The sequence below is a fragment of the Urocitellus parryii genome, chromosome 8 (assembly GCF_045843805.1).
Source record: "Urocitellus parryii isolate mUroPar1 chromosome 8, mUroPar1.hap1, whole genome shotgun sequence".
In the NCBI taxonomy this organism is placed as follows: Eukaryota; Metazoa; Chordata; class Mammalia; order Rodentia; family Sciuridae; genus Urocitellus; species Urocitellus parryii.
In genome coordinates, this window is record NC_135538.1 from 127,585,120 (window position 1) to 127,597,153 (window position 12,034).

General features: G+C 36.3%; 2 non-coding genes across 2 annotated transcripts; one reads left to right on the forward strand and one right to left on the reverse strand.

Annotated features, from left to right (window-relative positions):
• Window positions 1-5,034: 5,034 nt before the first annotated feature.
• Trnar-ucg (transfer RNA arginine (anticodon UCG)) lies at window positions 5,035-5,107 on the forward strand. Its single transcript has one exon. It is a non-coding gene; the product is annotated as a tRNA-Arg (tRNA).
• A 6,195-nt stretch (window positions 5,108-11,302) lies between these two features.
• Window positions 11,303-11,397, reverse strand: Trnai-uau (transfer RNA isoleucine (anticodon UAU)). The gene is made up of 2 exons: window positions 11,360-11,397; window positions 11,303-11,338 (listed from the first exon to the last, which is right to left on the reverse strand). It is a non-coding gene; the product is annotated as a tRNA-Ile (tRNA).
• Window positions 11,398-12,034: the final 637 nt, after the last annotated feature.

The window sequence follows — 12,034 nt, forward strand, 5'->3', positions numbered from 1 at the left end:
CAGTTATTGAAAACCTTCCAACATAGAAAAGCCCAGGACTAGTCTTCATAGATAAATTCTACCAAGAATTTAAATCAGAATGAATGCCCATTGTTCTCAAACTCTTCCAAAACAATTGAAGAGGAAATAATATTTTCAAACACATTTTATAAGGATAGTATTACTCAGATACTAGAACCAGATGAGGACTCTGTAAGAAAAAACAATTATATACCAATGTTGCTGATAAAGATAAATGCAAAATCCCTCAGCAAAATACTAGCAAATTGAACTCAGCAAATTGAATTAAAAGGATCATTACAATCATTAAAAGAGATTTGTCCCTGGGATAAAAGGGTTAGCAATGGAGCTAGCTAACATTGGACTGAAACCTCTGAAGCTGTGAGCCAAAATATTTCTTTCCTTCTTAAATTGTTTTCCTCAAGTATTTTGTTACAGTGATGAAAAACTAACACAGATGCCCACCCTTAGTCTAAGTATTCAACATAGTACTGGAAATAATGACTTCTAATCAGGCAAGTAAAAGAAATAAAGGACATCCAAATTAGAAAGGAAGAAATCAAATTGTTGCTGTTTGCTGACAACATGATCTTCAATATAGAAAGCTGTACAGATCTCACCAAAAAGTTGTTAGAACTAATAAATAATTCACCTAAGTTGCAAGATACAAAATCAATGAACAAAAATCAGTTGCACTTTTTACACCAACAGCAAACTATCCAAAAAAGAAATTAAGAAAACAATCTCATTTATCAAAACATCCAAAATAATAAATTTAACCAAGGAGGTTAAAGATCTATACACTAAAAACAACAAGACATTGATGAAAATAATTGATGAAGTCACAAAAATGAAAAGATATTCCAAGTTCATGAATTGGAAGAATTAACGATATTAAAATTTTCATAATGCCCAAAGCAATCTATAGAGTTAATGCACTTTCTTCTGGGCTGGCTTAAATGTGAAGCAAAAGGGAGGGAAGAGTGACAGATCTTGAAAGCTGTCAACTGTCAAACATCAAAAATTGTTTCATTGATTAGCATGTGTAAGATCCTGGGTTTGATTCCAGGCATCAAACACACACACACACACACACACACACACACACACACACACAATAGTTTCATCCTCTTTATTTTATTTTTTTTAACATTTATTTTTTGGTCGTACACAATATCTTTATTTATTTATTTATTTAATGTGGTGCTGAGAATCAAACCCAGGAATTCGCATGGGCTAGGCGAGCGCTCTACCACTGAGCCACAACCCCAACCCCTCATCCTCTTTATTTTAATACCCAATAAAAATCTGTGCACATGTACAAACACAAAATGTACAGCATTGTTCCTCATAGTCCTGCTTGTAATATCCCAAAACTGAAAATAACCCAGTGTATGATCAATAGAATCGGTAAATAAATTGTGGTATACTCATGCAATATACACATCAGTGAGAAAAAATAATTGTGCAATAACAGATGAATCTCACATATTGCTATGCAAAAGAAGCTTGGTATAATACAGTTATAATTGTTCCTCAGTATTTGTGGAGGATTGCTTCCAGGACTCCTTGTGGATATCAAAATATGTGACTGATTAAATCCCTCCTATAAAATGGCATGATATTTGTATATAGCCTGTGCACACATGCCTGTATGCTTCTCCTACATTTTAATGAATGAATGAATGAATTTTTGTGATACTGTAGACTGCACCTGGGGTGTGCAATCACTAATTTCACCCCCAGCTTTTCTTTTTTTTAAAAAGATATACAGAGATTTATTTAGAAAAGCAGAGACATATTCCAGGGAGAATGTGGGTCATCTCAAGAGTGAGAAGCTTTGGGGGTAAAACAAGGAATACACATTTGAGGGAGAATATGAGTCATCTCAAAAAGCAAGATGCAACCACTTTAAGGTTTTTGAGACAAGTTATTTCTAAGTTGCTGAGGCTGACCTGGAATTTGCAATCCTTCTGCCTGTGCCTCATGAGTAGCTGTGATTACAAGTGTGAGCCAATTTTGAATCATCTCTAAATGACAGAATGTCTGTTCATGTTTAATTTTTTTAAAATTTATTTTTTAGTTGTGGATGGACACAATACCTTTCTTTTATTTATTTATTTTTATGTGGTGCTGAGGATCAAACCCAGGCAAGCGCTCTACTGCTGAGCCACAACTTCAGCCCAATACATGTGTAATTTTTCCCCAAATGTTTTTCATCCATGCTTGGTTAAATCAGTGGATGCAGAACCTGAACATATGGAGAGCTAATTGTGTGTATTTTATAATCCTATTTGGACAAAGAATAAAAACGTGCAAAATGAACAGATGATGTCAGAAGCAAAGAAGAAAAAAGAGGTTATCTTTATGAAAAAAGTGAGTTGGGGGAGGGTATGAGGGTGGCTTCTGAGGCTATTGATAATGTTTTGTTTCTTGGCACAGACGCCTAAGTGACAAAACTTAGATCTCGGATCCAGTTCAATGGAAAGAGGGGTAATAAATTAAAACAAAAGATCTGGTTGGCAGGTTATAGATATATTATCTTTATTATATTTATATTTATATATTATATATATTCAGTGATCTCTATATACTTGTATTTTCGAATTTTAATGCCTGTTTATTACACTTCAACAAAAAGTTTACTTCAAAAAGAAAAAAAAAGTCATCAATCTAGAAAGAGAACATTATTTCAGAAGTCCCATTTGCTCTACCCCAGTTTATACCTCTCTTATCCTGAGATAAAGTTTTTATCTCTAATGTATTAGCTTTACTAATTATATATGTATTCATAAATAATAGTTTTTTCAGTATACTTAGTTTGTAGTTTTATAAATAAAGCCATGCCATATTTGTTTTGTGATGTTTTCTTGTTATTAACATTTCAATAACATTTCCTTTTCTGTGACATCTAGGTTATTTTAAATTGTATGTCATTGCTCTTGTGAAATTTTATAGCCTTCAGGAAAATATGTTAAGACTCTTTTACTAATCATAATAACTTATGTTTAGATTTGTCTAGTTAATGTTGATATACAAATATACAATCTGTTAAAAGGGGGAAGATAATAGTTTTTTCCTTTCTAGTCATTATATTTAAAATTTTTCCTTTTGTTTTATAGGGAATAGAAGTTGACCCCTGGTGTACTCCATGTGTTCCTAATTCTAAACAGTGTTTTAAAAATTTTACCTTTAAGTATTATTATACTTTCTGCCAATCATGTTTGTGTTTTTAAAATCCAAAGACATTTCCTTTTATTTCTAGATTAACACCTATATCATGAGTGGACACAGAAATTTATTAAATGCTTTTTCTGCCTCTACTCTGGTAAACATAATTTTTTCCTCTAATTTTTTGATGTACTGAATCATAGCAATTGTTTTCCTAATGTTCAATTGACACCTAATTTTTGGTATAAACATAGATTTGTTTTAATTTATAATAATTGTTGAATTCAGTTAGGTATTAGGTTTTGTTTTTGTTTTAAAGGATACTGCATTGATGTTCAGGTCCTATGACTTTCCTTTCTCACACCACCTTTAATCTGATATTTGTATTAGGATGAAGTCACGTTTATAAATTGAGATGGAAAGTCTTTCCATCCTAATTTGAAGAGTTTGTGTCCAATTGAATTTATATTCTCTGTATTGTTTTGAAAAACTTCTCAGTTTAAAGTTTGGAGTTTTCTCTGTTAGAAAATATTTTACTATTCAGTCTATGTAGCAGTTTTAGGACTATTCATATTTGTCATTTTTTTCTTAAATCGAAATTCGTAATTTATATTTCTCCATAAGTTGCCGTTTCATTTGAATTTTCTAATCTCCCTCTCTAAAGAGGGAGAAAAGAAAAGTCTTTTAGAGATCAGAGTAAGCTTGGATCCTGTGTGTTTACTGAACCCCTCTGCGTTGGGTAAAAGGCCCTCACAGTGACGCTTTGACCTGTCCAGATGGTGCTTTCCTGGAGGGCTACAGAAAAAGAGCGCAGCCTCTTCAAGGTCCAGCTTTGATTTTCAGAGCTTTTTTTTTTTTTTTTTAAATAATGTTCCTCCAGCATTTCTAAAATATGAAAAGTCTGCATAACAGACTTTGGGAAAGCCAGGATGTAGCGAGGAAGCCAGTTTTATAAAGACTCAAACCCGGACCTCCAGAGTCCCCAGAAATAAGAGCGAGACTCCACAAGCCTGGGATTCCAGACCTACGGTTTTCGCGGCTTGGGCTACTCTCGCCTGCCGAGGGTGCGCTGCAGGCTGGCCCACCCACGGGAGTCTGTGTAGCGCGCGCCTTTCCCACCAGGTGCTTCCCGGCGCTTACACAACGAAAGGCAAGTCGGAATCTCGTGAGCCTAGGGTGTTTGGGGAAAATAAGACTGGGGAAGGCCTCTCTCTGCAAAACCACACACCATCACAACCAAGTGGTGGCACAAGGTGATAGGCATTTAATAATCATTTCATTAATTATTGGGCTTTAAAAAAAAAAAGTCATATTGGAGAATCCTCAGTGGGGTCTATACTTCTTGTTTTGGTAGGAAGCGACAAGCCCAGGAAGAGGCCTCTCTTTAATCCCAGTTGCAGTCGTCGGCGGCGGGTCTGACCAAACTGAGAAAGTGGCAGGAAGGGTCTTTCATGTCCACCGTGTGGTGGTTTTCGTTTACTCCCAGTGGGTCTCAATTCTGATGCAAACCGCGTTTGTAACCGTGATTACAAAGGAATGTTTAATTCTTTTCTTTCCCTATTTCTTTACGGCTTAATTATTGACTGAGAGACACTATTGCATTATGCAAATTTGGTGTAAAATTTGGTAATAAGGGCAGGTATTTGGAGAAAATCAGAATTCTCTTTTTGTATCATTCCCCTGCTCTTGTGAGACACAAGAGAAAGGACTTAGCTTTCGAGTATATGAATTACACCATATTTGAAAAAAGGTTATCGGTGAAGATTTTATCATTCTGCTAAGATTACAGAAAAACATGTTCCAACTACCTCGCGCAGGGACTCCAAACACTTGTTATAATTTTACAGTAGTTTATGTATCCGGGACCACGTGGCCTAATGGATAAGGCGTCTGACTTCGGATCAGAAGATTGAGGGTTCGAATCCCTTCGTGGTTGCATCGTTTTTTCTTTTTCAGTTTTCTCTCTCCATTTCCTAAGCACCACTGTAGCATCCGATCCACTTTGGGAAAAAAGCGTCTCCGCTACTCTTTCAAGTGGGAAATGAAGTTCTACGTCCAGTAGACCTCTCTTGAGATCCGCTGTATTCGACCCCTCCTTTCTTAACTTGTACAAAGGTTTGCACTCGGCTAAGCAAACTACCCTTGTGTCGATTTGAGTGGGGTGGAGGTGGGGGCAAGGCGTGAATCTTGATCCTTGAGGACCCTCTTCTAGCGATTTGGGTGGGCCCTGGAAGTGAGGTGGGAGCGTCAGGGACTTATGTTGAGGATCTGGTTCCCTCCGGGCAACCACCTTTCTTCTTGCACTGGTCCACAGTAGGCGTTCGGTTACTTATTCGGCCCGCAGAGACAGACACACTTACACACTAGGTATCTGGAGAACTTGGTCCTTTTGAAGTCAGGTTAACCAATGTCGCCCCCTTTCGAAAGAAAAACTTCCCACATTTCAAGGAACTGGAGAAACGTTATAAAACCCGTTTCTGATTCAGGAGGAGGCGACCAGCGACAGGACGCGGTCTCTCGGTTCCCGAATTCTCCCACCCAGTGGGCGGAATACTAGTCCGACTACCCGCAATATCCCGAAACCAGGTTTAAAAAGTATTGAAAAAAGTAAGAAGCAGTAACCCAGGCAAAGAACAGGACCAAGAGGCAGCGGCTTCTCTAAAAATGGAAAGAATCCGGCCAATATATTTTCATATTTTGATGAAATGAACAATGTGAAGTATAAATCAGATTCAGGAAAGAATAACAGTTATAAATAATTTTAAATTATGAAAAAATTTAATAAGTTGCCAAATATCTTCTGAGAAAATTCCAAGCCTCCTCTCTTACCAAGGCTTTTGTGTTTTGATTTTTGTTTTCTTTTCTTTTTTTTTTCTTTCTTTTCTTTTCTTTTTTTTAATTTATATTTTTTGGTTGTAGTTGAACACAATAACTTCCTCACACATGCTAGGTAAGTGCTTCACCACTGAGCTACAACCTCAGGCCCCAGGTATTTCTTGAAAACGCTCAAAGAAGAAATAAATCAGAGATGCACATTCTTCCACAGTGTGTGTGTGTAGGGGGAGGTATGTGTGTGTGAAGAGGAGACCCACAACTACTCATGCAGAATGCCATAATGAGATTCCAGATATATCCTTTAAACGATTTTATCCAGCCATAATTGCCACAGAATGAGCTACACATAAGCTACACGTGTTTGACAATTCATAAAATCATTATTACAATAAAAACAATAACACAGAGCTAATTGGGAATTAATAGAAATTAATAATTATACGTTAGTTATTGTTAAACCTTGCACAGAATTGTGGGTGCCTGTTAATTTGACTCGTCCTTGGTCTGATTCATTGTCTGTTACTCATTTGTATAGTGCTATTCAAGTTTTGTTACATTGCTCTTGACATTAATAGGAATAATTATAGCTTCAATCCTTGCAGTTGCTTCTGTAACTGCCACTGCTGCAGTAGCTGGCCATTACTTTACATCAAGGCATTCAAACTGCGGATTTTGTGAGAACATGGCATCAAGATGCTCATTTATTATAGCAACAACAAAAGGACTTAGACTCTCAATTGGCTACAGATGTGATCAATTTACAACATACTGTTTCCTGGCTTGGCGATCAAGTGACTATCTTGACTACCAGAAGTGTTCTGAAGTGTGACTGGAATTCTTTCATATTTGTGTGACTCCTGTGCCATATAATACCAGTGATTCCTGGGAAACTGTTAAAAGACGGTTAAACGGACATCAAAATTTAAATTTAGAAATTATAAATTTGGAAAAAACTATTATAGACACCTTTAGTAAGACATTACCTGAACTAACAGGATCTGAAATTTTACAAAAATTGTCTTCAAGTATTGCTAATTTAAATCCTTTATGTCATTTCTCTACCTTGTTGTCAACTTCTTTAGGTAACGCTGTAATAATTTTTGTTTTGTGTTTTGTTTTGTATATAGTCTTCCAATGCTGGAAAAAGCAAAGGCAAGTGAAACATGAAACCTCTTTTTTTTTTTTAATTGGTTGTTTAAAACATTACAAAGCTCTTGACATATCATATTTCATACATTTGATTCAAGTGGGTTATGAACTCCCATTTTTACCCCGTACACAGATTGCAGAATCACATCGGTTACACATCCACGCTTTTACATATTGCCATACTAGTGACTGTTGTATTCTGTTATCTTTCTTATCCTCTACTATCCCCCCTCCCCTCCCCTCCCATCTTCTCTCTCTACCCCATCTACTGTAATTCATTTCTCTCCCTTGCATGAAACCTCTCTTATCGCTTCTGCTATGGCTCATTTACAAAAACAAAAGGAGGGAAATATAAAGAATCAGATGTGACTGCAGAACTATTACTGTCCTTGATGGAGTCTGTCTGCAAACGGGATATTCTGTCAAGGTATAGATAGGTAACAGCGAACATACTTGAAAACTAGGTGTCTGCTGTCCTTGGGAAGGCCTACTTGCAAACGAGAGGCTCCTTCAATGCTTAGATAAGGTAACAGCAAACATGCTTGAAAATGATATGTCTACTGTCCTTGGGAGGACTTCCCTACAAACAGGATGTTCTGCCAAGTGGGCTAGGAGGGCACTAAGAAAAATTTTATTATCTGTTCTTAACAGAGAGCAGAGCTCAACATGCTCCAGGCAGAGAATAGATTAGCCATGAGAAGCTGATCACTTCTGATTACAAAGTAAAACTTCTATGCTATGTTTAATTAGCTGAAAGACCTGATTTATTGATGTTGGAAGGCTGCCTTCTTTGTTCACAATACTATAAAAAGATTGCTTGTATACAATAAAGGACTATTTTTTTCTGCTGCTGCTGTGCTTGCTCTGCTTCTTCTTTCTTTCACATGCTGAACTTCGAGTGAATTACTGCAACAACCTCCCAAAGTTTCCTCATGCCCCTGTACTTTTGAAATCCCTGCGACCTCCCACAATACTGATCTGCTTTCTGTAGTGCTGTTTGCAGTTTTTAAAATATCATGTGTCTGAAGTTTTTGTAATTTTATGTTAGTGGGACTATACAGTATGGAATTTAGAAAATTATTTTTGTCATAATCATCATCTTTAGATTCATCAATGTTTTTGCTCGCATGACAAATTCACTTATTATTGCTGGATGGTATTCTGTCCTATGGATATACTTCAATTTGTTCAACCTGTTGATGAACATTTAAAATATATCCAGATTTGGGCTAATATAATAAAGCTGCTATGAACATTTGCATAAAGTGATTTGTGTGAATATATGATTTCATTTCTCTTGGGTAAATACCTAGGAGTTGAATGGCTGGGTCATATAGATAGGTGTGTATTTTTTTAATTATTTTTTTAAAGGACACTGCTGAACAAACTGGTATCACTTTTGTACATAACCTGATTGGAACATTACAAGAAAGGAAAATCATAAATCAATCTCACTCTTGAAAAATAGATGTAACTCATCCTGAAAGTTAAGGAAGGAACTGTACACAGTTGTTTAAGATGAATTATAAGTCATTTTTGTCTTGACAGTCTAACTTATCTTAGGCTCTAAGAAAACTAGGTGGGTGTATACTTAGAAATAAAAATAAAAATTTGTGATCACCTTAAATATAGATAGAAACAGTATTTGATAAAAATTCAGCATTAGATAGTGATCAATACTAAAAGCATCACAGAAGATGATTTCTTTAACCTAGTAAATGACATATTCAAAAATTTTATAGTAGATATCAATCATAAATGGGAAATAGGTAATACTGAAAACAGTCCATTTCAGACTGGTAACAAATCAGGGATGACAATTCTTATCACTTCTATTCAAGATTACAGACTCCTGTGTGCCTTATTTATTGCCTTTTGCAGACAGTTTGCAAATAATAACAATAAAAGCTAAAGTGATTGTAAAGGAAGAAACAAAATTGTCATTATTCTCAAATGATATGATTATATACAAAGGTAAGTTTTGGGGTTATGATAGATCTATTATAATATAGTGGGTTGTAAAATCTAATAGATTGAGCCGAAATGAATGAAAATAAATTATATAGCATATGTTACATGAGAAAATGAGGAAATTCTAAACTCTTCACTGTTTTTATGTACAATAAGCCCTTTTATTTTATTTACTGTACATGAACTCCAGAATGTGATAGACAAACTATCTATCCTTTATTTTTTATTTTAATTCATCACTGATAAATTTCACTCAGAGCTAATGACAAGCATGTGGAAAATGTGAGCCATACTTGCTCATTCAGACTGCCACTTACTCTAGAGATCTGGAAGTCCTGGGTCTTTCAGAGTGAGAATTCTGAGCTTGGTGCGAGAACCTAAGAAGACTGAAGGTTATCTCATTGTTAAATTTGAATAGCCCGAGACCCCAAATGATTCTGTAGTCTTCCAGCTATAGCAAGAACAGAGAAAACCCAATGCATGGGATAATGAGATGATCCTCAAAAGTAATAAATAAATAGCTATCTTATCTTAAGCTCTTACTTTATGCTCAGAATTTTATAGTAAATGCTTGTATCCATCTTTTATATCTATATAGCAATCCTTACTCAAATTTAGTGGCTTAAAACAACAATTGTCTACCATGTTTACAATTCTGCAGGTAAACAGTTTGAGCTAGGATTAATTGTCAATATGTTGCTGGTTTTGTGTGGAGTCACTCATGTAAATGTATTCAACTGGCAGCATGGATGGTCCGAGTTGAAGACTGTCTGTAACTTGGACTCGATGGAATAAGACAATCCTAATTCATCCTGTGCAGCTTGTCAGTTGGAATGGCTGGAATGGCTGAGATGACTGGGACTCTAGTTAGTCTATCCTCTAAGAGTCTAAATGAGGTTTCTCTATACCATAGACCAAGGTAACAGGAGGGCAAGAGGAGAAGTTGCAAGGCTTCTTGGAATTCCCAAAATATCATTTACACACATAGTTTCCACAGCATTCTATCGATCAAAGCAATAATAAGACAGCTGACATTCAAGGGGAATGGAAAGAGACCCCATTTCTTGAAGGACACCAGTGCAAATTACATTACAAAAGAATGTATGTTTAGGGAAGGAATTTGTGACCATTAAACAATTGATGACTTATTATTAAAAACTGTGAATAGCTCCTATTGACATATCTATTGTACATCATTTCTTAAGCTTTGGTCCAAGTTGGTCTGTGAGTCAGGTTTTAAACCTACATTTCCAAGATAGGCAGGTAGGGTTGGGACCAGTGAGAATGTTGTACTCCAAAATGTGGCAGTAGCTGGAACAGAACTGGTAATGAAGAACATTTGCATGTGAAAATTATAAATCTTTGGTAAAGTGGAAGAGTTCTAAGCCTATCTCTAGAATGTCTCAGACAATGTTTAAAACCTGGAGGGTGAGGGGCTGGAGTTGTAGCCCAGCGGTAGAGGGCTTGCCTTGTACGTGTGAGGCAGCACTGTGTTTGATTCCAGAAGCTCATATAAGTAAGCACATATAAGTAAGCATTTAAAAAAACATCTAAAGGCCCATCAACAACTAAAAAATATTTTTAAAAACTCTGGAGGGTGAGATTAATGTCTCACGCACGGGCTTCCTGCTCAACTCTAAAGGGTTGGAATGGGGCAAAACTTTTCCAAGTCTTTTTCAAGACTCAATACCTGTGTCTCCGTTGTTAACTATCAGCAACATGGACTTATTAAAAGTGATAAGAATTCCAGAGAAAGTCTAAAGGGATGAAGAAACTGAGGTAAGGAAAACAGGTTCAAGGACAGGACATTTCCCACTAAGATAATTAGTTTTAAAAATCTCGCTCATTTCAGAGAGCTGATAAATCAGAAAGAATTATTTTTCATTAATTTTTCTGTGAACCCGAATTCTAAGCCTGAGCTATGATGCTCAAGAAACTATGGAATCAAGTACTGTGAACAGGTGTTTCAGCAACTGCCAAATGTTGTCAAAGCTTTGGTTGAGAAGTCAGCATCAAAAGCTAAGATATAGTGACACCTCTCACGCACAATCTTGGAAATCTTCAGATAAATCACAGTCAGAGCCTGGGAATGGTATCATAAGTCACAAAATAGTTCCTTAAAGGGGACTCAAATTTTGTGTCTTTTTCATTTGCATAGATAAGAGAATAGTAAAACTGCTCCAGGTGAGGCTCGAACTCACAACCTCGGCATTGCTCACAAGTCGTACTGTCATATAAGTACCGCGCGCTAACCGATTGCGCCACTGGAGCCACCGCAGGTGGTACCTCGGGGACGTTAAGTGAAGATACAATTACAAATGAAGATTAAAGAGTAATTGCTCTTAAAGTTTTGTTTTTGATACTAAATACTATGAACAAAAAAGACACAAGGTTTCCACGAATGGGATTAAAAGACGTAAACAAGGGAACTCCGGAATTAGCCGAGTTTGTCTTCCCTTGTCCCACCCCTCGCCGCAACACAGAGGCACGCAGAGACTGAGGGTGGCAGTCTTCAGTACCTCGGTTAGAATGAAAGAAGTCACTTTAGCTCAGGAAAAGATGGAAGCTAAGATGGCTGCATGCAAAACAGACGTTTCGCTCTGAAACTGGACCTTATATCTTCTCCATTCTACTTTTCTGCACTTCCACTCTGCATTCAGCTAGCCTTCCTTTGCTTTAAATGCTGCTGTCTCAACCCGACTCGCCCGCTTTTAATTTATACTTTGCTACGCTGAAACATTCAAAGAGATACTTCCTTTACAAAAAAAAAAAACAAAAAACAAAAAACAAAAACAAAAACAAAAAAAAACTGTTTTAGATCTACAGCACTGCAAATAATAAGAATGATAATAATTATTATTTATTAATAAAGGAAAAACACTTTTAAATTATGATTGCAATATAAGCT